Source organism: Xenopus tropicalis, chromosome 7 (assembly GCF_000004195.4).
Source record: "Xenopus tropicalis strain Nigerian chromosome 7, UCB_Xtro_10.0, whole genome shotgun sequence".
Taxonomy (NCBI): domain Eukaryota; kingdom Metazoa; phylum Chordata; class Amphibia; order Anura; family Pipidae; genus Xenopus; species Xenopus tropicalis.
The window spans coordinates 66,351,172-66,374,331 of NC_030683.2; the positions used below are offsets into that span (position 1 = coordinate 66,351,172).

At 39.0% G+C, this 23,160-nt stretch overlaps 1 protein-coding gene across 2 annotated transcripts in view; it reads left to right on the top strand.

Moving 5' to 3' along the window:
* The first annotated feature begins 6,399 nt into the window (after positions 1-6,399).
* The window catches only part of gramd1b (GRAM domain containing 1B), a 122,875-nt gene continuing 106,114 nt past the window's right edge, over positions 6,400-23,160 (top strand). For both annotated transcript variants that reach the window (XM_031905706.1, XM_031905707.1), the window contains exon 1: positions 6,400-6,476. The gene's annotated coding sequence lies outside the window, so the exon portion shown is untranslated. The remainder of the gene's footprint in view (positions 6,477-23,160) is intronic.

Consider the following 23,160-nt stretch of genomic DNA (forward strand, 5'->3'; position numbering starts at 1 on the left):
TTATAATATGGCAAACAAACATACACATGCATAACTTTTAAGTAAAGTAATAGAAATTGTCACCTTCCAATGTAACTTACAATGGGGCATGTTCATTAAAGCACAATGACCACGATTAGAAAGAAATTGTGTATTTTCTAAAGTTTAGAACTTTTCGTACTGTTAACGATATGTTCATATTCCACGAATACTTTTCGACTTTTCGTACTTTTCGTACTTTGTGCGATGACAACAAAAATGTCAGAATTCATTCAAGCTTTGGTATCTTTTGGCCAGGTTGGAGCTGTAGAGTGCCATTGAGTCCTATGGAAGGCTTCCAAAATCACGCATTGAAGTCAGAAAGCTTTTCGTGCCGTTTACGATTGTTCTGATATGAAAATTTCGTAACCACAATATTTATGCACATCTGAAATTATCGTGGTTACTACTAATTTTTTCCAATCATGCTTTTAATAATCCGAAATTCGTGCTTTAATGAATGTGCCCCGTAGTGTTACCTAGAAGCATAGGAGGATAGACAGTTGGTTGTTGGGCAACTGTAATTTGGCACTGCAGAGATGCATTTTGGACAAACATTAACATAAGAAATTGCAAATAATATGCCCTCAAATACATCAGGTCCAGCACATTTTTTATTTTGACATGAATAAGTGTTCTACAAAGCAAGATTAGAGAACAAGGATTTAAGTTGTGAATATTGCCAATATTTAGGGTTCTCAAATCATTTTACATTTTAATTGTTTTACAATGACACGTTTTGCCTAACTTGGAAACATTTCAAAATCTATTTGACTTCCAATGCCTCATCTTTTAAAGGCTTCTTATACGCGCATGAATGAATGAGTATCTGCAAGGAGATGCCACTGTAATGCGGAAAGCTGTTTAGTGCAGGGATTGGTGGTGGTGTGATTATTTTACAGAGGCCAGAGCTTATTAACGCTCTGCTGATCTCAACAAAAACAGGGCTTGTTTTGCTAACTCAGAGTAATGTGACACTTTCTATCTGCTAATGTCATCACTGCTTCTTTCATATACATGCAGGGGACAAAGAAAGGTTTCTACATTACACTTTTTATATGAACAACATATCTGCTAATGGTCACCTCTTCTAATCCACAGACATCTGTATCTCTGATAGCTCTGCTTACAACTCCTTTTATTAAACCCTTTATTGCAATAAACACTTACTGTATTAGCTATCACATCCCTTCTTAATGTTTCAGATAATCACCCAAAGCAGCTTGTTTTACATTAGTTGCTGTTATATCTATAGCTATTTACTTAACCCATGTATCTGCTATAGGTACATACTGTAGACTTCCCTAAATGGAATTCCGTACATTGGTTATTATATTATAGCATCTATTACAGACACTGGAGTTCAGACCAGCTATCTGGAAATTATTCATTGTACAGCTCATTTTCGGTGACACTTTGCTGAATACAGGGTGGCATATCCACCATACACAGCCACTGAGTGATATGAAGCCATAATGCAACGCTCCCACAATCTATGGTGGAGCTTGTGTGCGTTATTGCTCCTTGTAATAAGCAATAACTATAGGTGACACTGGGATTTGCATTCTAGCCAAAAGAGTCTACATTTTAGCATGGTCTCTGAAGACAAAGTACAGCTAACAACTGTATATAAAAAAAAATTATATATATATTTTTTTTTAATTCATCTGTGGTTTTTGGCTATGATGTAAGATGACACCCCATAACTGGGCATGCAGCTTGTGCATAAATGGTTATACAGAGAGCAGCAGATTATCAGTAGAGTCCTATAGTTAACCTTACTATTGAGCAGGTACCTGTATAAGTTCCATAACACACTGTGCATTATGGTGGCTGCTTATGCAATAATAGCAGAACATGCCTTAGTGATTCTTAATGACTATTATGTTGAATAAAATATAAAAATTAAAGAAATATTATTGCAGGTGTTTGGCCTTTTCTCATAATTGCATCTCCTAGGTGGTTAATATGACTCAGCTTTGCCTAAGGGCAAAGTTGAACAGTGGATTACTTAATCTGACATATTGCTTCGTATGCAGTCTACCTAATGTCACCTTTTGTTGCTAATAATATGAAAGAAAATGTTGTTTTAAGGTGCAAGACTAGTGTCATGTCGATCTTCCACAGCAAGAAGATTTTTTTTTTGTAAGCTGCCCTTTTTCATGAAAGACAAATGCCTGTTTTTATTCTGTTCAACTCTGGTATAGTACATTCACACAATAATATTATGTCAACAGTACTTTAGTATATACTATGATGCAAACAGATCAAAGATGTTAGGAATGTGATGCTCACTCAGAGTGACAGCTGAGCATAGTCACCTGACAGAGAATAGGAGAAGCTGATTGGCTGTTCTTAGGCATCTAACACAAGGAACAGATGGCCATATGAATATATGTATTTTTATACACAGAACCGCAGGCAGTGGTAGATGGGAGTATTGACATACGTATAACAAAGCTAATACTGCAGCTGGCTGTTTAGGGTATACAGGTATATAGCATATTTTACGAATTTATGCTTAAATAAGAAGTTAGGGCTAGTAATAATCCCCTAAAAGCATACCATTATAGCCTCACATCATTATGGCCAGCACTTGCCTTGAGTGGTTTATGAACACTCTAGCACAGTGGTTCTCAACCTTCCTAATGCTGCGACCCTTTATTACAATTTCTCATGTTGTGGTGACCCCCAACCATAAAATTATTCCTAAGACCATCGGAAATATGTGTTTTCCAATGGTCTTAGGCGACCCCTGTGAAAGGGTTGTTTGACCCCCAAAGGGGTCCCGACCCACAGGTTGAGAACCGCTGCTCTAGCACATTATTTGTAACATGTACTGGAAATGCAACATCTTTTCCAATGTATAACCTGGAACAAGAAAGTAGATACAAATAAATGCATCCATACAATATACAGTACATTGTGTGTATAGGAATACAACAAGAGATAATAGTTTGGAAACAAAAAGCACATTGTTCATTTCAGTTATTTGATTAAAATTGAGTCTGTGGGACATGGCTGTCCTGTAATTCAGAGCTTTCTGGATAATGGGTTTCTAGATAAAGAATCCCATACCTATAATATGCAAAAACATGCTTGATCACCATGTTGCAAGAGAGCAGTAAAACAAGGCATTTTATATCTCCAGAGCAAGTCAGTGATTTGTGCTTTTCCTCCATCTGTAAAAAAATATAACTGCCCCCACTCTCAGGCCCAGAGGGGTCTTAAAACTTCTAGCTTGATGCATGTTTTTTTTATTACATGACAGAAGCTGTGACAGAGTGCAAATCCTTTTGTGCAGCATTGTATGCAGGACCGGCTAGTGAGGAAGCTTCTCTTTGCAGTATGACAAGCCTATCTTCCTATTGTACTGCATACATTTTACTCAGTGGTGTGGTGATCATGTGGTGTTCATGGCATTATCTTTGCTGCAAGGTGCAAAGTTCCATCAAACTTAAGGTACAGCATACAAACACTGTAAGGGCACATTGCTTTCTAGGTCCTGCTAAAGCAGCATCTCAGATAGAGTTTAAAAATAAACAAGCAATTTAAGACAGCATAATAAGTGTTTTACGACCACTGTTTAAAGACCACTAAGTAAATCAGTACCAGTATTAATAATTGCTGCAGTAATTAGTATTTAGGGGGTATTGGATGTATGGAATGATGTGCTTTACTAGGCAAATAGGCAAAGTAATGACAATAACCGATAAGTGAATATGAAAAAATTAATAGGTGATGGTCAAGTCTGTCCCTTTTACGATCTTCTAAATGTAGTATCGCAGTGTCCCTCAGGAACTTTTGATTTTCTGTCCCTTACTTTGCAGATCGCTCCCCTCTCTATCCCTCCCACTGTGAGGCAGCATGTTTAGTAAGAATGCCAATTCTAGCATTGCTTCCCACTACCCCCTCCATTCTGCACATGCTCAGCTCACAGTGTCAGCAGAGGAACTGTATTCAGCAGAGCTGTTGGGAGAGAGGACAAGAGGGGATATTACAAAAAATAAGAAAAAACAACTAGCGAACATATTACTGCAAAAATCAGGCTTGATGATCATCAAATCATTTTCCAGCATGTCCTGGATCAGATACAGTTTGGAGTGGGCAGGTAGTGATGTGCCCACTGGATTAGCATCTCTGCACTAATGAAAGGGTTCAGGCTTGTCTGGTAAGCAGAGAAATCAACAATCCTTCCCACCCATTGCCCTGCTAATACCTAATCCCTTCAATCCCAGGCACTGGTTCGAATATGGGCTCAGGGAAGTTGGCTTCTGCTTGCTCGTTTTCTCTGCAGCACTTACTGTGATCTTCCGCTGCCAGACTGCAGCTATCAGGAGGTTATCCATGGACTGAAGAGACGCACTGTACCTTGATGCTGGGATGCACACAGGATGGCATGCAGGTTTATCATCCTCTGTTTATCTGATTCTAGTCTTGGTGCAGATAAGCGGATGCATCTTAGTCATGACTATGACATTTTCCCCTCCTCCTGCTTATATAAATCTACCTTTTTCATTCATTGCTTCTTTAAGGTTTCCTAGTTTTAAAAACTATTAAACATCTTTTGTTATTTATTGCAGATGCTCTTATTTATTGGTAAAAGTGTTGAATGTTGAGGAAAAGTGTTTGATTTATGCATGTAGTGATTTAGAGGTTGATCTAGCCTATGTGCTCTTGTGCTTCTATTAGCAAAAAGATTTGGAATTTGTTATCCCCTTTCTTGCTACCCATGCTCCATACTGCATATCTTTAAAGGGGCCATAAACACACTGACAGGGCTGGTGAGATTAAGTCTGTGGTCAGCCTTATATATTTATTTTAGAACAAATTAGCTTTTTTAAAGAAAAAGGTTAGATGAACACCAATTTATTTTTCTTCTACTCTATGTACCACTTTTAACTCTGAAAAATACATACCCACTGCTGTGCTCTTTCTGTCATTAATGGATTAAGGGTATTGCTAATATTAGCAAAGTTAAGTTAAGTAAACCAGTGGTAATCCTTGCTCATTTTTCTTTTTTACTTGTATTTTACCTTCAGCTTAATTGTATTGATATGACAACCACTATTTTATTTATTAGAGAACAAGGAGAAAGTAGCATTAAACTGAACATTTGATATTTGAAGCTACTGTTTCCATTCTTCTTTTTTGGGGGGGTGGGGCGGGTTGTTCTATGTTCAGGCTGTGGTGCCTTCCACTGCTTTTTAGTGCACTTCCACTAAACTACAGGTATATGCAGGGGCTGGTAAATGCATGGTTTTATAATTGCATTAGATGGACTATATGTATGATGGCAATGCACGGTTTGTGTTGTATCTGCATCTGGCTCCTGTTCTTGTGTTCCTGCAGTGACAAGTTCTTTGTTCAACATCATTTATATAGGCTGTGTTTTCAATTGCCTGTATTTATACACTTTCTGTTATATTTGTGGCCCCCTTCTACAAACTGTTACAGTCACTGCAGCCTAGACTCTTTAAACAGCATGGTCTAGTGACTAACCAATAGTTATTAAAAAATCAGATCGCTCACTTGCATGAATTAAACTGGATACATTGGTATATTTTTATTTTATATCATTAATGGGAGTTGTATATACATGGTAAATGACGAAGACAAACCAATGAGATACAGGGAATGTGGCAAGAAGTGTGAGTGAGGACATTGTGGGATGCCATCTGTAGTTAGAGCCTTTAATCCTCTTTCATTTATCCTGCTTCCTTTCCTCCCAGTCCTTTATTATTAATAGCCTTTTTCTAACTCTTGTTCTCTGCATAATGAAAAATTACTTACTCCCCAGATAATTGTTATATTATGTATATTGTGGATGTTTTATCGCACCCCCACTTATCATTTGTAAACTACAACTCCCAGCATTCTCATTCAACAAGATAACTTGCAGCTCATTTAAGATGCTGGGGGTTTTGGCATGTTTGTAGTCTAAAGGTCAGTATTAGCTACAAAATGTGTTGTTACCATTCCATAATTATCTTCCACAAGTTGCAATATCAGATACAAAGATATGATTTTAAAGGTTACATGGCACTAACTTACTAGTTTACTTTATGTAGGATTCATGTGAAAATAACAAGCAGAAGGTACATTATTTAAATAGTTACACACATTTCTACCAATCACCTTTAAAGCAAGAAACGTATGATACAAGCTTAATGTGTGGCAGGCTATGTTCCTACACAAGCCTTCCCAATTAATATTTCATAAGGCTCCCTCTTTAAAGGCAAAAGTTGACATCTATAATACAAGATTTTACTTTGCTTTGGTGATGGTGATAGCAATACCTTTCAAAATTTGTTGTTCCACATGTGCTGTCAGTCCCACCCAACAAGGTATGTTTTTAGCCTGATCTCATGGTAGCCCAGGTGCAGCAGGAGGTCTCATTCTGAGCAGATTCATCATGTCCGAAACCTGAAACCATGCATTGAACGACCCAAGAGAAGGTTGGAAAAAACATATAATTTAGTCTTAAATTATTAAATGGAATTAGTAGTTAAGTCAACATAGCAGCAAAATAGAAGTCCCCATAGCAATCACTCAAGAAAAATGCATCAGATATGTGTTTCTGCCAACACCACCTTTCCTAATGTAGAACACCTGGCACTTTGCTGTGCAGATTTGAATACAGCAGCTTTGTTCATGCAGTTTCTTTAGTATCCTTAATGGTACACATTGGATGATACAGAAAAATATCTGCAGAGATATAATCTTATTTGGGGGGAATACGATTATCTACTCCAAAATATTTTGAGTAGAGTAAAAACTGAACTGATTCACCAGTGCCTAAAGATAATAAGATAGAAGAGGAAGTATATAGTATTGAAAGAACTTCTACAGAATACCCCCAGGCCTTTGCCGTTTTTTGTTAACAGGAGCACCAGCATGGGGTATCATCAAAGTTACTATAATTACTGTTTTAACCTGTGTTCCCATTTTAATAAGAACTAAACCACCACAACAAAAGCCCCCATCCACTGCCCTCCATCAGCCCTGCTTTATGTTCTCTCCCTACAGAATCTATTACATGGAAAAGTGTCCCTGTTTCTAAACCTGACATATAGTAGCACAGTGAAGTTCACCAGTGCCATCTTCGGTGCCTTTTTGTAATTTCATCAACAGACAGAGCCTGCAGGAGCATGCTAATCCCTAACTAGCTCCAGCAGCACATGGTTCTGCAAGCTCCATGTTGGGAAACTGATAGAAGAAAAGCTGAGCATACAAAAGAAGAGGCCTGTAAAGGTTGCTGCGCTAATCTGCATCTTTATGTCAGGTTCATAAATAGGGTCACTTTTCTATGTAAAAAACTCTGAAACTCTGCGGGGGGGAGTAGGGAATGGGGCCAATGGGGGGCAGTGGGTGGGGACTTTTGTTTGTGTGGAGTTTAGTTCTCCTTTTATAATGCCAACAAACTTACAACAATTTTACACTGTAGTAAACTGTACTATGGTGTAGTGTAAAGTAGTGATAAGAGAATGTGTCCTGTTGCGGCGAAGCAAAACGGGACACAACCGCAAGTTTTTTCTAAACAAAATTTTTTGTTGCAGCAAATTTTCGTGGTAGTTTAGGAAAAAAATTTGCTAATGGCCCAAAGTGACATTTCGTAGCAAATCCATGCCTAGTCTGAAGTAATTTGGTACTCATAATTTATCAAAATGACCAGAATGTCAGTATAATGCTAAAGCATACAAAACAGTATTCATGCGATGGAGTAAAACTTTGCGAATCTGGTGTAATATTACACAATAATATTTTTTACATGTGACTGCTTTCAAATCTTTGCAGCCCTGGCTAAGGTATATCTGTATTTTGTATTAAAGGTGATGGTTGGCAATTATGTCCTGTGACCCAGTGTAGCTTTCTCTACTGGATGTTGCCAAGTTAAAAAACACAACCTTTTTTAGCCATCCTGCGCGGCTAATTAACATTTATGTTTGGATGCTTGATACAAATTGGGCTGCTTCTTTGGTAGCCTAGCATTAAACATGCATATTCGTCCATTTTGCCCATCTTGGAGGGCAACAGATGTAAAAACATTCCTTCTGCTAAGATTTGGTATCAGTATGCACTGCCCTCTACCCCCGTGCCTGTTGGCCTACATAACAAAGCTAGGTCATGCAAAAGTATATCTGGTTCACTATAACTGGTTTTACCTATTTAATTTGCTTAAAATATAATGCCCAAGGAGATTAGCGTATGAACATGATATTTTATATAGTAATTTAGCATACCTTTTATAAAAGACCAGCCATCAGCACAGACCTTTTACATAGTGTTAAAGGAACAGTAACACCAAAAAATGAAAGTGTATAAAAGTAACTAAAATATAATGTGCTGCTGCCCTGCACTGGTAAAAGTTGTGTGTTTACTTCAGAAAGTCTACTATAATTTATATAAATAAGCTGCTATGTAGCCATGGAGGCAGCCATTCAAAGGAGAAAAGGCACAGGCACATAGCAGATAACAGATAAAACACTATTGTACTCTACAGAACTTATCTGTTATCTGCTATGTAACCTGTGCCTTTTCTCCTTTTTTCCAGCGTGAATGGCTGCCCCCGTGGCTACACAGCAGCTTATTATATAAATTATAGTAGTGTTACTGTAGCAAACACACCAGTTTTACCAGTGCAGGGCAATAATGCATTATATTTTTATTACTTTAAAGCTCTTTCATTTTTTGGTGTTACTGTAAGGTTTGGAGATACAAATTACAGAAAGGTCCCTCATCCAGAAACCCCAGGTCCTGAGCATTCTAGATAACAGGTTCCATACCTGTACTATTTTTTGGCTATTACTAGACTGTACTTTGTGGTATCTGAAATAAGTTGTGGTATCTGAAACAGTAACAACATCATTGTTACATCTTTCATGGAAGAAGGAATGATTTTCACAAAAAATTAACTTAAGCCTTTGTGGATGCTTGTTCATTTATTTATTGAGAAAAAATATGCAAAATAATGTATCTGTGTATAGCAAATGTATGCGTCCATTTTCTATTAATGACTGATGTGCCAAGTCACCAAAAACCGCAGAAAAATTCACAAACTAGCAAAAGTTCACCTAATCTACTGGCATCAATGGGCAAATATAACTGCTGCTTTTACTTGCACCAAAAGAATTAAAGTGTTTTTACTTGCGTCAAATGCATTAGTATCAATCACCTGCCCCCTGTCTCTCGCTCTGTTTTCAGGTTTAGCTGAAAAACGCTTGCAGGGAATACGATCCTATGCTTACAAATCCTCCTACATGTGCCTGCACCAGAAAGCATTGAATAAGCTTGGGTACAGGCACATGTAGCCGATATCTGCCGAAAATGCGAAGACATGTTTTTTTGGCTGATATCGGCTACATGTGCCTGCACCCGTGCTTATTCAATTGTTTCAGGTGCAGGCACAGGTAGGAGGATTTTTAAGTGTAGAGGTGTATTCCCGGCAAGTTTTTTTGAGCTTGCCAAAAAAAGCTGCGTGTCGCATTAGCCACATCATCAAAATAGATTCGGAGGGGGCAGCATCACTAGTGTAAAGAGAGCTTCTGTGCTCTCTGCACTAGCAGAGCAGAATTTTCATTTTAAAAAATAAAAATTCTGATCTTAAAGTTACCAAAGGTGGCTTTTTGCTGCGAATGATAAGCAAATCTGTCCCGTTTTGCCTACCTGAAATGTTTGCGAAACTGTGAAAAACGGCAGAAAATGGCATATGTGACAATTTTTTTTTATGAGTGTCATTTTTTTATGCACAAGTTCTTCCTGCTCTACCTGAGGCAAGGCAGGAGCAGCCCTGGAGTCAATGTGTATTTATATTTGCATGTTTTTAATAGATGCTTTTACTTTGCCAAATGAATGGAAACAATGTCTTGTCAAATGCATTGTCAAATGCATTTGTCAATGTGCATTTATACTCGCATTTTTTCTTCAGTTGGCATTTTTTCTTGCTCCAAATGCATTAGAGTCAAGGAGTGGCATTAGAATCAATGTGCATTTGTACATGCATACAAATGCAGTAGTCGATTGGCATTTTTTCTTGTGCCAAATGCTTTAGACTCAGTGTGTATTTTTTTCACATTTTATCTTGCGCCAAATGCATTTGAGTCAATGTGTGTTCTTTCTTTTGCCAAGTGCATTACTTTTGGCAGCAATAACTGCAACTGCTTCTGGTAACTGTTAATCAATCCAGCTCATCAGCTTGGAAGAATTTTAGCACATTCCTCCTTACAGAACATCTTCAACTCAGAAATGTTGGTGGGCTTATTCACATGAACTGCTTTAAGTCCATATATCTCATTTCTATAGCATTAAAGTCAGGACTTTGACTATTTTAAAACAATAACTTTCTTCAGCTTTTACCTTTTTTGTGCAAAAAAAACCTCTAGACATTTCTGTTTTTTCAAGAAGTCAGAGCCTGCGCACTTATTCCTAATGATCATTCTGTTGTTTGGAATACCTGGTTCTATTTTCTTATTCAAATACCGAGAATGCATGAAGTTCACCTACTTTTGCCTCACACAAATACCTATATTTGGATCATTTTTCTCAATAAATGAACAAGTATTGTGTATTTAGCTTATTTGTTTATTTGGGTTCTCTTTAAATAGTTTGAGGAAATCTAGATTATGCATGGTCATATTCATGCACATGTATTTAAAATTCAAAAATGGTTCAAAAACCTTTAAAGCACCACTGTTTTAAATATTTTTTTAACATTTTTTCTAACAGTTGTATATTTTTGTGACTTATTTGTGATTTGTTCAACCTTACATTTTTTGGCTACAACCAACACACTAATGCTGTGAATCACTGACACGTTTACTCTAAGGGGCTGATAATGCATGAGTATATTGCACTGCTAATGACTAGCTTAACCCTGTTAGTGAAAAAGAATTGTTGAGTATTTACAACAGTTTGGTGTATTTTTAAGAACGTGGTGGTTCCCATTTAGAATTTTTGGTGCCGTACAACATATTATCTACAGTATCTGTATAAAAAAGGCCATATATTACATTGCCATAAATTTTATAGTTCCTGTTCGTTCTTTGATCTGCACTAAGCTTATGTGTACTTGGAATGCATGGCATAGGTAAAAAAAACAACAATGGTATTAAAAGGGTAGATAACTGTGATAGAAATTTCTGTAATGTTGAAGGGTAAGGGGGGTAAGGGGGGTGTTGGGGGTGAAAACACAGAGAAGTTTAATTGAAAGGAAAACAGAATAAAATTACCTAAGGGTGTGCCTGCCAAGTTGTTATGCACCTTTCAGTGATTGTAATCTGTATCCCATGCAGGTACACATTCTGTTTAAAAAAACAAATTGATCTTTCCTTCAGAGTTTCTCTGCTGTTGCCATCTTCTTGTTTTCTATGGATACAAGCCGGATGCACATGCAGTACAGAAATTTCCATTGAAGTTCTGTTTTGCTCATGGCCCTGCTGAAGTTAGGATAGGGCAGTGCTGTCCATCTGGCGGCCCGTGACCCCCCTCTGTGTGGCCCCCCACCTGTCTGGCTGCTTTTATGGCTTACCTTTGTGTAAGCTTTAAATGGTATCAGTACTGAGATTAACTGGCCCCCTGCATGGTTCTCACCTCAGATTCAGGCTGTAATCACCCTGTATTGTTTAAAAATGTAATCCTCTGTGTTGTTCACACCTTTTAATCCCTGCATTGTTCACCCCCTGCAGTGTTCACACCTCAGACTCAGGCTGTAATCACCCCCCATTGTTCACACCTCAGACATTGTATGTACTGCCTGGACTATGCTGCCTGTGTGTATGGCACACACAGGGACCATAGGGTAGCCAGATTATGGCAGATAGACAGCATAGGGCAGAGTGCTGCCTATGTGTGCCATACTCTGCCTGCCCTATGCTGCCTGTGGGAGGTGAACCAGGCAGGGGTTTGTTGTGGGTTTGTTAGCAGTTGGAAATAGCCATTAAATGGTCCCTAAGGTGTGTAATTATGTGCTGGGGGTTGCTGTGCTATCCATGGATTTAGGGGTATATCTTAATATGACATAATATAATTCTTTCACATTTGAATGACGGTTGATATCCCCGCAGTAAGGACCAAGCATTTTGGATTTTGGCTGTGCTACCACCATTGTGATAAAATAGGTGTGGTTTGAAGTGGGTGTGGTTTAAAAAAGGGGAGTGGTCAATACTGGCTTCCATTAGCGGCCCTCCACTATGTATGCTAGAGAAATTTCGGCCCTCGGCACCGCAGAAGTTGGACAGCACTGGGATAGGGGATACCAGGGAACAAACAAGTAAATGGTGGCAGTACACTCTGCAAGAAAAGATTGCAGAGTAACAAGTAGGTGATTATATTCACTGAGGGGTGCCAAACAAAATGCGCACCCCAGTGATTTTACCTTTAAAGTAGAGCTGGGGCTTCCAAGTAGAAATGACTGACAAACAAGAGCAGATTTCAGTAGATCTGGGTTGAGTCTAGGACAGTTAAGAATAATCTGAAAATTATCAGTGTATTCCAATGAAAAAAGGGTGCTAATCAACTTATGTTGATGTCATTTAGAGCCCTGTTTATGATTGTTCAAACCTTCAGGCTCGAGCAATGATTAGTGAAACCTTGCAGTCATGAAAAAAGTCAAGTGAGTTTTGGCAACTGTTCTTTTCTCAAACTTGAACAATGAAAAATCAGCCTCTTAGGGCATCACTACACGTTCCACTAACTTGATGCACCTGGTTTTCTTGTTACTTATATTTCTGAATATCACTAAATATTAAAATTTGCTGGATAGGTGGATATTTGTGGCTAGAAATCATTATTGCTATTAAGGATAAATTCACATGTTATGTTTTTTCTAGCATTATCCTATGTTTTGTTCATGTTTACAATGTGTGGGGGTTCACTCGCTGGTAGGCTGCAAATGAGGCAACTGCACACACCAAGACCGGTGTAAGGGCTTCCTGCCCGCGTTTATTTTTCAGCGGCTGCAGAAGTTTCCCCTCGCAGGGGGTATAAAACAACGGTTCAAACAGAAATATCAAGCCTCCTGGCTAACACAAAAATAAATGCTTCTCTTTCTCCTGAAGCTGAGCAAATCCAGCAGCGTGTCTCTCTCTCACACACACACAGGCTCATCAGCTCCCCTGCACAGCTTCAGGTGTACTACAAATAGGCCTAGGGCCTCCTGAAAAACCTGGCCTATGGATTTGGGAATCCACCCACCCTGCTCTTGCGGATTCCCAGTAAGACCAGCCCCGGATCAACAATTTAAAAAACTGCAGAGAAACAAAGTGTTTCTATGCCCCAAACACTGCTGGTCTCACCTCAGTAAAAATGTCTGAGAATCCGTGGCCCAACATACCTGTTGTCAATCACTTTTCCCCAGGAAACCGGGGACCTTTTTGTCACCATACCACAAATGCATTGCAAGAATATCATAAAACTATATTGAATGTGTTTGGTATATCCTTTCCATTGTGTTTTACTCCCCGGTCTAGATCTCCAAGGCTTGTATTGGCTTTAATATTCATGTTCCTGGATATGTCACCTGGGTTAATGATTCAATTTTTGTTAAGTAAATCAGTAGAACATATTGACTTGGTTATTTAATAAATCTAATGGCTAAAGCTAATCATCTTTTGGGGCTAAAAACTACTTGCAGTCTGCAATATTTTTAATGGACACATGTGAATGCTTTTCTGTTAAGGAATATTGTTTGGGAACATAAAATTTGTGATTGGATAGAGAACTGGTGTAGGTGCTTCTTCACGATGAGGGCAATGAGGTTATGGAATGCCCTGTCGGGTTTTATTGTGTTGGACTGGATGATTTCCCGAACAAGCATAGTATTCTAGGCCAGCGTTTCTCAACCTGTGGGTTGTGACCCCTTTGGGAGTCGAACTACCCTTTTCACAGGGGTCGCCTAAGACCATTGGAAAACACATATTTGCCATGGTCTTAGGAATAATTTTATAGTTGGGGGTCACCACAACATGAGGAACTGTATTAAAGGGTTGTGGCATTAGGAAGGTTGAGAACCACTGTCCTAGGCTATTGTGATCTTAAGATCTTCAGTTAGTATAGGTGTCAATATATATAGCTTATTTATGTGTGTATAGATAGGTCGATATAAGTATGTGTATATATGTGTCTGCACTCTGGAGTTCATTTGGAGTGGTTAAGCTTGATGAACTTTGCACTTATTTCAACTCAACTTATGTAACTATTTATCACAGTTAAATTACAGTTAAATAATGTCTGTAGTAATAGTATTCAGGTTGTAAAAATAACTAGTATGCCAGTGATATAATGCTGGACTGTAGCCCAGAGCTAGCAGTTTTAGTACCATTCTACAGATTTGTATACCATAGCTAGTCTCAGCTAGTTGTAACAGAAAAGCATTTTTCAGTAAAACAGCTATACTTGAAAAATTAAAATATCCTTTATTCTGCTTTTGTAACTAATAAGAAATTATCCTTATTAATGTGCATTCTGAAATAAGAGGGGTCAAAGTAGGTACATGTTATCCACCCATTAGCCTCTGTTCTTCCTCTAAACACATCTTGTTCCCAGGAAGAAATCCAAATTAATAGCAATCTTCCTGAGAAACTCGCTTATTTAGGGCAATGGAATAGAGTCAGAACCCTAAGAATGCTGAGCAACAATAAGGTAAATACCAAATGGCCAAATAAACAACTTAATCTGTTTTCAAATACTAAATGCAGAAAAGATTACAATTTCAAGTGATTATAACAAGCCCACTAAACGGAACTAATGGCATAAAACTAAGGTTGCTACCTGTTCGGTTTTGACCCAAACAGTTTGGTTTTTTGTAAGGCCTTGTTAGATCTTCATTATTGTGAAACCCAAACAATAATCTGCCCAATAAATGAAAAACATTTCTATATTAAGATACCCAGTTCAATATGCTTTAGTTATTATCAAGTGCAATACATTTTTACATAAAATTACAGAAACATAAAAAAACAAATCAGTCGGCATATTTTTAAATTGGCTCTGCTGTATTTCAGAGCTTTCTGGATACAAGGAACCTGTTATGGAGAATGCTTTGAACCTGGGGTTTTCTGGATAAGGGGTTGTTCTGTTATTTGGATCCTAATATCCTAAGTCTACTAAAAAATATTTTTGCCTCCAGTAATCATACCTTCCAACATTTGAAAAATGAAAGGAGGGACAAAAAGATTTGGCATTGTTTTGACCATGCCCACTTTTGTGGCCATTCCCTAATTACCACCCCCCGCCTTTTTTTTTCCAAAAAACACTCCTTTTATATAGTTGAAATGGTGGGATCTGACGCAAATTGTGCTTTACCCTCATACTGTACTACCTAAGGAAAACAATATAGCAACTCCTACATATAAAATACAAATATAGAGAGAAGGCCGTCAGTTATAAGTGAGTTATAACTATGTACCAGTTTTGCCCCCCCCATACACAGTGCCCCCAATGACCCAATAGACAGTACCCCCCATACACAGTGCCCCCATACACAGTACCCCCTCATACACAGTGCCCCCCATAGAAAGTGCCCCCTAGATGGTACCCCCCCATAGAAAGTGCCCCCAATTGACCCCAATTGCCTCATAGACAGTAGCCCCCATACACAGTGCCCCCATAGAAAGTACCCCCATACACAATGCTCCCATAGAAAGTGCCCTCAATTGCCCCCATAGACAGTACCCCCCATACACAGTGCCCCTATAGACAGTACCCACATACACAGTGCCCCCATAGACACTCCTTCTTCTTTAGCGGCTCCTGCTCCTTATGTGGCTCCTTGTAACGTCAATACGCACAGGACGCAACCTTATAAAAGGGCCTGTCGCTGCCGCATAAGGAGTAGGAGCGCCTGGCTCCAACCAGTGCATCCCGTTGTCCCGGATAGTTCACTGAATGTCCCGCATTTCCGTAATCTATTACAGAAATGCGGGACATTCATTGAACTATCTGGGACAGTGGATGCGCTATTAAAACCGGGACAGTTGGGGGGTATGAGTAATGATTAATTATATATTAGCTGGGATCAAGTACAAGGTACTGTTTTATTATTACAGAGAAAAGGAAATCATTTTGAAACATTTTAATTATTAGATTATAATGTAGTCTATGGCAGATGGCATTCATGTTATTTTGAGCTTTCTGGATAATGGGTTCTGGATAACAGATGACAACCCTACATAATACACTACAATACGTGTTGAAATTGTCCCATTTAAAATTGGGCTAGTACATGAATATTTGGCAAGTAGGTCATTTGTGCTCTAGATCAGCGTTTCTAGTGTGCCGCGAGATGTTGCCTGGTGTGCCGTAGGCAGGGCCGCAATTTTTACTTTAAAAAAAAAAATCCGGGCCCTGTCATTGGTTGCGCCCCGTGTGTATGGGTGACGTCAGTACGCACGGGGCACAACGTTATAAAAGGGCCTGTGTGCGGTCGCGTGTAGGCAGAAGTGCAGAGGCGGCGCGCGTGAGGGGAAGATGCTGCTGAAGCCGCCGAAGCGTAAAATGCTGCTGGGCTCCAATGTATTAGGGGGGGCCACGGGGCACACTGACTTATGGGGGCACTGCTGCTGGGCACCAATGTACTAGGGGGGCTGGCTCTTGGCACCAATGTACTGGGGGGCACTGCTGCTGGGCACCAGTGTACTAGGGGGGCACTGCTCTTGGCACCAATGTACTAGGGGGGCAATGCTGCTGGGCACCAATGTACTAGGGGGGCACTGCTCTTGGCACCAATGTACTAGGGGGGCACTGCTGCTGGGCACCAATGTACTAGGGGGGCACTGCTCTTGGCACCAATGTACTAGGGGGGCACTGCTGCTGGGCACCAATGTACTAGGGGGGCACTGCTCTTGGCACCAATGTACTAGGGGGGCACTGCTCTTGGCACCAATGTACTAGGGGGGCACTGCTGCTGGGCACCAATGTACTAGGGGGGCACTGCTCTTGGCACCAATGTACTAGGGGGGCACTGCTGCTGGGCACAGAGTTAAATTTTTTAACATTTTCTAATGGTGGTGTGCCTCGTGATTTTTTTCATGAAACAAGTGTGCCTTTGCCCAAAAAAGGTTGAAAAACACTGCTCTAGATCATATCATGAGATGGTGCTGTTTTATACAAAATGCTGGCTTTATTAAAAAGATTGTGGTTTAGATTAGGTTTAACAGTATGTTACTTCACTGGCAGAATTTCTCATAGTCCACCATTGTATCATGTGCTATCAAACATCTGTTACTGACATCGACATCTCCTTGATAACAACAAATGCCAGTTGATTCAGGGTAGTTTTTAAGTAAGAAGTAATCAGCAATGTTCTCCGTGTATTTCCTTCATGTCTATATATTGTGCCTGTGATGAAAAGCTTAGACTACAATACAGGTTGCTTTGATTTTTGCATGCCAACTTGCACAGATGATTCTATGGAAGTGAATTTGTAGTGAAATACAATATTATACTGGGAAATGATGTTAAAGTCCTGGCTAGTTTTGTGAGAGCAGAGGGTACTTAGTTGCTTACACCATAGTGACGGGCAGGTTGGAACACAGCTAATATAGGTTGTGCATTATGACAAGTATAGTAAACAAAGCTGTGCAGCTTCACAGAATAGTGCAAGTATAGGTTAGGAGATGTAGGTCATGTAAACAGATACTGTATATGACATGAATCTAGTTATAATTACACTTGCAAGCACTGACCTACAATGGTACTGAAATCTATAAATGTGCTGAGGATGTGCAGAGCTCTAGAAAAGTATTAGTGCATGCAAAAGTAATAAAAATACAAAGAGAGCTAGTACCCTATATGGGGTTGTCAAAAATGCAAAGATAATGTGCACAGTAATAATAAGCTTAGAGGCCTAGGTCGATGCTGTCTTATATAATCAGAGCTAATTTACTACATAAAGATAAGACTATAGAAACAAAAATGTCTGTAGCAGTGCTGTCCAACTGGCAGCCCCCCACATGTCTGGCAGCTTTGATGTCTTACCTTTGTGTAAAGGTCCTCATACACGGGCCGATTCTAGCTGCCGATGTTGGTCCCTTAGACAGATTCGGCAGCTAATCGACCCGTGTATGAGCACTACCGACGGGCCTGCCCGACTGATATCCGGCCTGGATTCTCCCGATATTGCCCACCCATAGGTGAGGGATATCGGGAGAAGATTTGCTCGCTTGGCGACATCGCCAAGCGGGCAGATCTGAAGGTGTATGGGCGCCTTAAGCTTTAAATGGTATCAGTACTGAAATTAACTGGCCCCCTGCATTGCTAACACCTCAGATTGTATTGTTTAAACATGTAATCCCTTGTACTGTTCACACCTATTAATTTCTGCATTGTTCACCCCCTGCAGTGTTCACACCTCAGGCTCATTGTTTACCTGTTTACACCATGTACTACCTGCCGGCAGACAGAGCATGGCACACACAGGCAGCTAAGGGCAGGCAGAGTATGGCTCATAGGCAGCATAGGGCAGGCAGAGTATGGCACACACAGGCAGCATAGGGCAGGTAGGGTAAGGCAGGCAGAGTCTGGCACACACAGGCAGCATAAGATAGGCACACACATGCAGGGTAGGTATGGCAGAGTATGGCACACACAGGCAGCATAGGGCAGGCAGAGTACTGTGTCTGTGTGTTCCATATTCTGCCTCATATGCATAATGGTTGATATCCCTGCAGTGAGGACCAAGCATTTGGGTTTTTCCTGCACTACCACCATTCTGATAACAGGGGTGTGGTTTAAAAAAGGGGGGTGGTCAAGATAGGCAGAGTATGGCACACACATGCAGGGTAGGTATGGCAGAGTATGACACACACAGGCAGCATAGGGCAGGCAGAGTACTGTGTCTGTGTGTTCCATACTCTGCCTCATACGAATAATGGTTGATATCCCTGCAGTGAGGACCAAGCATTTGGGTTTTTTCTGCACTACCACCATTCTAATAACAGGGGTGTGGTTTAAAAAAGGGGAGTGGTCAAGATAGGCAGAGTATGGCACACACATGCAGGGTAGGTATGGCAGAGTATGGCACACACATGCAGGGTAGGTATGGCAGAGTATGGCACACACAGGCAGCATAGGGCAGGCAGAGTACTGTGTCTGTGTGTGCCATACTCTGCCTCATACGAATATTGGTTGATATCCCTGCAGTGAGGACCAAGCATTTGGGTTTTTTCTGCACTACCACCATTCTAATAACAGGGGTGTGGTTTGAAGTGGTTGTGGTTTAAAAAAGGGGAGTGGTCAAAACTGGCTTCCATTAGTGGCCCTGCACTATGTATGCTAGAGAAATTCCGGCACCACAAAAGTTAGACAGCACTCAGCACTGGTCTATAGAAATATTAATTACAGTAATTTGCATTCTATATCATGTGTTAAATAAAGGATATTGGCAAAAAAAATCTTGATGAATAACTGCATGGTACAATGACACAGCCATCTTTGGTACAATTTGCAGAGATAGATTTTAAATGCGTTTTAAGAGCACTAGGACTATTATACTTAATGCATCAATCTCTTTCATTGAAGTTGTTTCGTGGTTAAATTCACATCAACACTATTATACATTTTTTCTCTTATATTTGCTATACAATCATCATTTACATGTGTATAGCAATCTTTCTTGATCAACAGTCATTACTTCTCAGTGTAGTAATAATGATGCTCACATTGTAACAAAGTGTACAAATAAAGCTTTTTCAGATAACAGCAGCTAGTATCCATTTCATGAAAACCTAGATTTTTACATCTTGGAATAAAGAGGAGAGCACCGCAGTGCAAATGTATCTCACAGTGAGTTTATTGCAGACTTATACAACACAACATGTTTGGGCACCTGGGTGCCCTTTATCACATAATGAGCAGTACATCTGCCCTGTCTTGGTCTCCTCTTTAAATCCAGATATAAATCCAGTGTAGGATTTATATCTGGTGCTGGCATGGTCTCCATCCAGCTTCCTCCCATATATAATGAGCAGGACAGTCCATGTGTATAAGTCACCCGAGAACTGAAGAAGAAAACAAAAGTTACAGTAACTGTAAGATTTATTAAAATTCTTAAATTAGGTTGTTCTTGTATAATTTTCTGCCTTGAAAATGCCCCAGAGGGATTTTTTTTTGCCTTTCCTGGGTGATTACCAAATATTACTTCTCACATTGCAAAATGTTCACATAGACTTTGTTGGTAAAGCATCTTGGGATTCTCCTCTTTAGAATTAAATGCAGTTATTAAAATATTTCCATTAAAAAAAACCCAATGATGCTTTGAATGGATTTTGGCAACTCTGAGCTCCTAATTTGCCCAAAATACCTGCAAAGAGAGAAGAAAATGTGATAAATGGAAAACAAATATCTGCCTGAGAGAAATTAATTTGGCCAAAAGGTACATACTGTATATCTTTAGAGCACTGCTGACTGGAAAAAGACATAAAGACAACTAAATGTGGTCATTTATGGCGAAGAGCCAATTTTTTTTGGCAGGCATGGATTCGCATCGAATTTCGGCATTGGCGAATTGTTTCATGAAACTTCTGTGAAAATTCTCCATGGAAAAATTTGTCATGCATCAAAAAAAGTTGCAGTTGCATTAAAATAGGCAACAAAATAGTCGCATGACAAACTCGTTTTGCGGATTTTTTGCTGTTTCGCAATTTTTTTTTAAGAAAAATTGTCTTATTGGTGTCATTGTGATGGTGTCATTCCCAGCATTTGGCATCAGAATGCTGCCTCACCGCAAATGTAGTGATAAGTGACCCTTTCAGTGTCATAGAATGGGCTTTTCTTATGACTGCAGCTTCATGGTGAACAGTCGGCAAGCTGATGAGACATAACTTCTGCTTCTGAAGAATAGGCAATATTTTACTATCACTGTGCTGCCAGTCTGACTGCTGTTTATTAGCTGCCATAGTGCTGCTCTGTCAAGCATTATTTTTTAAAAGCAAACTGTGATACAATATTATCCACAGGATGGTCTGTAAAAAAATACCTCAGAGTTGTCATACATGACATACTTTATCCATCCATAGAGGATAAAGATGGGAAAGCACTATCACCCCTCAAAATCCTTACTCCCCGATGGAAATTTCATGCACAAAGAAAGGATTTTGACAACTGTTTTCTAACAGTTCCACTGCTAAAAATTAATGTTGCCCTTAGCTTGTGATCATTTACAAATCACACAATATTTTTGTTATCACCGGAAGATTAGTTTGAAGAGAGGCATAATTCTGGGATTTCATAAATGAACAGAAGTAATTTATTAACTTTATCTGACCTGCAGGCGGTGTGCAATCAAAAGCCATAAAGAACCGGGTTCTCATCCAATTGGCTTCTAGTTTTTGCTATGGGATGCTTGTACCACTGCAGTGTTTTTAAAATATATGTACACCTTGAATACTAAACGCCAGAATAGCTTATAATTCTGTAGCACCTAAACAGTAAATCATAGACATGGAAGAGTGCCTCATTGCTTGTCCCATGTATGATTATGAGTAAATCTGACCTACAGATGTGGCCTTTGGCAGCAAAATGTGTGAATAAAGTTATTTTATTCTTTATGTTTTTAATTCAAGAAGATGGTCAGGAAAGTCTAGCTTAACCAATTAAAAGCTTTTTCAAACTCACTAGATATAAAACATGGTACAGGTATGGGACCTGTTATCTAGAATGCTGAGGACCTAAGGTTTTCAGTATAAGAGGCCTTCCATAATTTGGATCTCCATACTACTGAAAAACCATTTAAAAACTAATTAAACCCAATAGAATTGTTTTGTCTTCAGTATGAATTTATTATATCCTAGTTAGGATCAAGTACAAAATATTGTAAATATTTGATTCCCATTCTATTTTGCTTGGGTGAACATTATAGAGGTTGGTATTGTCTCTGTATTGTCTCTGAAGCTTAGTTTCATCCTGTGAGGTACAGGCTACTCACTGTTCTGTGCACCAGACACACTTTACATATGTGCAGTTGCCCATAGCAAACAATTAGTAATTAGTTTTGATCAGTCAACCAGTTAGAAAATGTAAGCAATTATCTGATTGGTTGCTACAGGTAACTGCACTGGTACAGTTTAGCATATACTGTATCTTTGTAAATAAGAGTATGATGTATGATGTAGTGCTATTCTGAGACAATTTGCAAATGGTCTTAATTTTTTATTATTTGCAGTTTTTAAATTAACTAGGATCTTGTTCAGCAGTTCTCCAGTTTGAAACTTCAGCTGCTATATGGTTCCTAGGGTCTAATTCAACCTAGCAACCAGGTAGTGGTATGAAAAAGATACAGGGATATAAAGAGGGAGATAGAGGAGGACTTAAATAGAAAGATTAATAATACAAAGTAAAAATAACAATAAAATTGTAGCTTTACAGAACAATAGTTGTGTGGTTGCTAGGGTTAGTAGTGACACATTTAAAAGTTGAAAAGAGTAAATAATTAAAGGAGAGAAAAAATGAAGATCAATTGAAAAGTTGCATTTTATTACATCTAAAAGTTAACCTCACCTGTTAACAGATAATTGCATAACTGGGGATATATTGTATTTGTAAGCAACATTCCTTTCGGGACTTTTTTTATATATATTTGTTTATGATGTTGTTTCCCCTTTTTTTGTGAAACCTGGGTACCCAGAAAAACTATTGGGGGTAAATTGTTAAAGTTAATTTTAACTGTTTATTTTTGTATTCAGATCTTATCCATACCTCATTTTAATATTCAACTAAATATGAGGTTGCTTGTATTAGTAGGTATAGCAGCTAGATAGCAGTCTAATTTCTAATCTGCATCAGCTGTTAAGTAAATTTGCCATTTTACATTATGTTATACAACGTTTTTGTGAGCTGGAACTAAAGATTGCCGCCATAAAGTATAAATATCGTCTATATAGAGTCTATGAGTAAAATTGCAACATTTTTTTGGCATCCCCGATCTGTCCTAATTACCCTTTCGTCTGCTTGTGCAAGCCTTTATTCACCATAAAAAGGTGGGAAAGTTAGCAGATATATTTTGTGAAGTATATATAATGAGGGGTAGGAATACTTAGGAATGCATGCTTATATACTGTATATATATATATATATATATATATATACTTTATATACTTTAGTCTGCATACAAATGGGGGAGGCCTTGGCTCAAAGTGCTTATAGTGTAAG